The 5,000-nt window shown below is 26.0% G+C and overlaps 1 protein-coding gene across 1 annotated transcript in view; it reads right to left on the bottom strand.

Moving 5' to 3' along the window:
- Positions 1–5,000, bottom strand: part of LOC113829810 (mucin-5AC) — a gene marked incomplete at its 5' end in the record, with an annotated part of 37,381 nt that extends 32,381 nt beyond the window's left edge. Inside the window, 1 exon segment of the mRNA XM_070135152.1 lies at positions 4,837–5,000.

Genomic DNA, 5,000 nt, shown 5'->3' with positions numbered 1-5,000 from the left:
TATCATAATTTTTTTCCCATCATCCTTAAAATCATTATATCATTTACATTATAATCATCAATAGCATTACTATTTTTTATTATAATAATTATGATACTAAAAATAATACTAATAATGATGATGTTATGATTATTTTCATTTTCATTTTCATTATCACTACTACTACTACTACTACTACTACTACTATCAAAACTATTATCATAAAAAATATTGATAAATCTTTATGGTGAGGACATACTACGTTCAGTAAATTGATATTCTTGTAGAGGGCAAATATTTGCAGTCATTGGTACAAGAAATGATAATCTGCAGACACAAACGAAAAGATAACGGAAAGCACTGCTCTCAGCCTAAGTACACTCTGTGCTCCCGAGTTTCATTCTATCTTGTGCAAACCAAGGTGAAGACAATATTAATAATAATCATGATAATAATATAAAATAAAAATAAAAACCATACCTACAGCAACACCAGTAACGATAAAAATTTACAAGAATTACAACTACCATAATAAGATTAACCATGATGATGATAATAGAAACAACAATAATAATTTTAAAAAGTTATAACAACTATCAAAATTTAAATATCAATTATTAAAACAAAAATAATAATCATAAAAATAAAAATAAAAATTACTATAAAACAAAATCAAAGATACCAAATATACAAAAAATAATACATATAATAAAAATAATAACAATTATAAAAATAAAAACTATAGAAATGAAAATAATAACAATCATAAATATGAAAATAATATCATAAAAATGAAAATAATAACAATCATAAAAATTAAGATAACAAGAAATATTAAAATAAGAAAATAAACCATAAAAACAATTAATACAAAATAATCATTACAATAAACAAATAATAATAAATAAATAAATAAATAAATAAATAATAATAATAATAAATAAAAAGAAAGAATATTAAAGAAGAATAAATAAAAAGTAAAAATGACAATTGTAATTGTCCTAGTCATATCAATAAAAATTATATCTATTATTCTCAAATAATAATATTAATATTTCAGCAGTAGCAGCAACAGCAGTAAATACTATAATAACAATAACATGAACAATAATAAAAATACTAATAATAAGAACAAAAACAATACTAATGACGATAATAATAATAATAATAATAATGTTGATAATAACATTAAGAAGAGTAATAAAAATAGCACAAATAACAATAATAACAATAATAACAATAACAATAACAATAACAATAACAATAACAATAACAATAATAATAATAATAATAATAATAATAATAATAATAATAATAATAATAATAATAATAATAATAATAATAATAATAATAATAATAATAATAATAATAATAATAATAATAATAATAATAATAATAATAATAATAATAATAATAATAATAAATAAATAAATAAATAAATAATAGATAATAAATAATAAAAAATATAATAAAAATAAGAATAATAATAACCATCCTTATCATCATCAAAATAACAAAATATAATAAATTATACTGATAATATACAATATGATATATAAATATATATATAAAAATATAATGACAAATACAACAGTAAGAACACATTGTACCAACAAAAATAATAATCATGACAAAATTAAAAACAAATATGCTGCAAATGAAAATGAAACACTGATAACAATGATGATGATGATGATGATGAAGACGTAGATGATGATGATGATGAAATAAACATAGATGATGAGGATGATGATGATATTAAAAATAATAACAACAACAACAATAATAATAATAATATTTAAAATGATAATGATAAAAATAAAAATAGTAATAATAAAAATAGTAATAATAATAATAACAATAATAATAATAATAATAATAATAATAATAATAATAATAATAATAATAACAATAATAATAATAATAATAATAATAATAATAATATCAATACCAACAACAACAACAATAATAATAATAACGATAATAATATTAATAATATCAATACCAACAACAACAACAATAATGATAATAACAATAATAACATTAATATTAGTAACAACAATAACAATGAAAAAGAAAAAAAAATTAATAGGAATAATAATTGCAACAATAACAACGATAAGAGTAAAAATGATACTAATTATCATCATAATAATAAAATATAGTAATGGTAATAATAATGATAATGATGATAATGTGAAGATGAATATGAATATGAAGATGATGATAAAATAATCATGATAATAATCATGATAATAATAATGATGATGATGATTGATGATGATGATTGATGATGATGATGATGATTGATGATGATGATGATTGATGATGATTGATGATGATTATTGATGATGATGATGATGATGATGATGATGATGATGATGATGATGATGATGATGATAATGATATTAGTAATAATAATAATGATATTAGTAATAATAATAATGATATTAGTAATCATAATAATGATAATAGTAATCATGATGATGATAATAATAATAATTATTATTATTATAATAATATTACAATAACAATTTAACCAATAATAATAATCAAAACAATAATAATTAAAACAATAACAACAGTTATTATAACATCAATAATAATATCATTATCATTATTATTAGCTCATTATAACACATGATAATGATAATGATGATGAATATAAATACAACCATCAACATCATTTTTACTATTGTTGTTGTTTCTGCTCTTGTTATGGTTAATATTATCATAATAGTTGTTGTTATTGTCCTCATTCTCATTCTAATAATGGCAATGATTATGATAATGATAGTTGCATGGTGGTGTGATGTATAGTGGTATATTTTTGTAGTATGGTATGGTGTGGTGGTGAGGATGAGGATGAGGATGAGGATGAGGAACAAGAAGAGCTGGAGGAGGAGGAGGAGACGAATAAGAGGAGGATAAGGAAGAGGAGGAAGAAGAAGAGGAAGAGGAAGGAGGAGTAAAAGGAAAAGGAAGAGGAAGAAGAAGAGTAAAGGGAAAAGGAAGAAGAAGAGGAGGAGGAGGCAGAGGAGGAGAAAGAGGAAGAGGAAGAGGAAGAGGAGGAGGAAAAGAGGAAGAGGAGGAGGCGGCTGAGTGATGATGACATATAATGTGTAAAGAAATTATGTGCATGAAAATAACTAGAAAATGGATATCAATTTTCTCATCAAAACTTTAAGCAACTCATTCTAACTAAAGATAACATATCCTGCCTTGCGATGTCCCTATCTATGCAAATTATAAATTATTGCAACTGCCCAATCAACTTTCCATTAAATTCCCATGTTAAGAGATATCCTAATTCTAGACAGTGAACCAAACTAAGATTTTCAATTTAATAATTAAGAATATTGCATAAGCATTAGTATATGATAATCACACCCATAAAATCATTATTGTTACACTGGTATTCTCAATTATTATCAAAACCAGCATAATTAAAACTATAGTCAGTACTATTACACATGCCACTGCTAATATCATCACAGCCTGAAGCATTATTATCACTACCAATACTGTCAACATTCTGAACACCTTCCTATTAACATGAACATTAATATTTTCATTATGATTACATTCATCATATTTGCTATTGATCCATAATATTAACTATAATCATAATACCATATCAATAATGTTAATCAAAACAATACTTTTGTATCAAAAAGGATCATTTTCATCCAATAAATATCATCTGAGCAAGCCCTATTTTCCTAATACAGATAAAAAGACCCTTTATGGCATGTTCTGCCATTTCTTCTAGACTTCAAAATTATATATCAAATTATCTACAAACTTACCAATTAGGCCAAAAATATCAAATAAGATAATCGCACAGAATATGGCTCCCTAAACTAACTGCATTCCCCTAACAATGCTAATCACAAAAAAGGTACTTTCTAACCTGTTGGTAATGCTTTCTTGAAAAGTACTAAACTAATGAACTACAAGTAGTCTTCAGATTTATTCCTAACGGTTGTAATAATCTGCACTGTTCACTATATAAATTTACAAATATAGCCCCACTGATACTCCCAACTATAACAATGACAATCATATAACAAAAATATTCTATATAAAATTGTAATCATTGTAGCACATCTAGCATTAATTCCACAGGCATTTGTAATGATAATCATAAAATCTTTAAAACATACTATCATCTACTGAATGTTATGCTGCAATAGCACTTCATATTGAATTTTAAGTATTACTGCTGAGGCTTACTCCTTGAAATAGGTGACAAAATACTAATATACAGTACACTGTGAATGGGAATACAATTCTACATAAAATACTGGTTTACCAATTCCCTTAATCTTGATCAGACTATACTGGTTTAAAATGGATTACTTTACTGCTAGATGTGATTACAAATTGTTTTGTATTGTGGTATATTGGTTAAAATACATGAACAGTTTAGCCATGAACGAATGGATCTCACCTAAAGGGTATACATGACTTTCCAGCAACCTGACAACCTGACAAGGGCCTTGACAGTTTGACCATGAATGCATTTGACACAATGACTATTGATCCTTGAGTAACCAACATCAATTGAATGAATATGAAAAACGACCGAGATACACAATGAAAACATCAGCAACAGAGTATGCTCCGAATAACATAAAATCCATGTTTATGTTTTGCGACAAGAACAGCTTGTTAGTTTGTATCAATCACCCACAATAGTTTCTGAAATGCTCTCATGCCTAGCAGCAACGAAACTGGAGAGCAAACAACAGAGAACACACAAGCTTCAGTTTTCGACAGATCCGTGTCTGTCAGCCCCTGCATCGACCTCCCTCTTCCCTTCGCCTTATTATCCGTCTCCGACGCTCTCCTTACCTCCTCCAGCACAAAAGCGCTTCTTCATAGTCCTCTCCCCTTCTCTCCAGGACACGTCGGGGAATCCTTCGAGGACTGTTAATGAAGGAGAGTTCCAGAAATCACACTTTCCAGGTTCCCCTCCCACTGCTGGGGAGGAGAGTCTGCTGGACGTTGGATCCTCT

Source organism: Penaeus vannamei, chromosome 20 (assembly GCF_042767895.1).
Source record: "Penaeus vannamei isolate JL-2024 chromosome 20, ASM4276789v1, whole genome shotgun sequence".
NCBI lineage: Eukaryota > Metazoa > Arthropoda > Malacostraca > Decapoda > Penaeidae > Penaeus > Penaeus vannamei.
The sequence above is the reverse complement of the archived record's forward strand: the minus strand, read 5'-3'. Positions and strand labels throughout refer to the sequence as shown.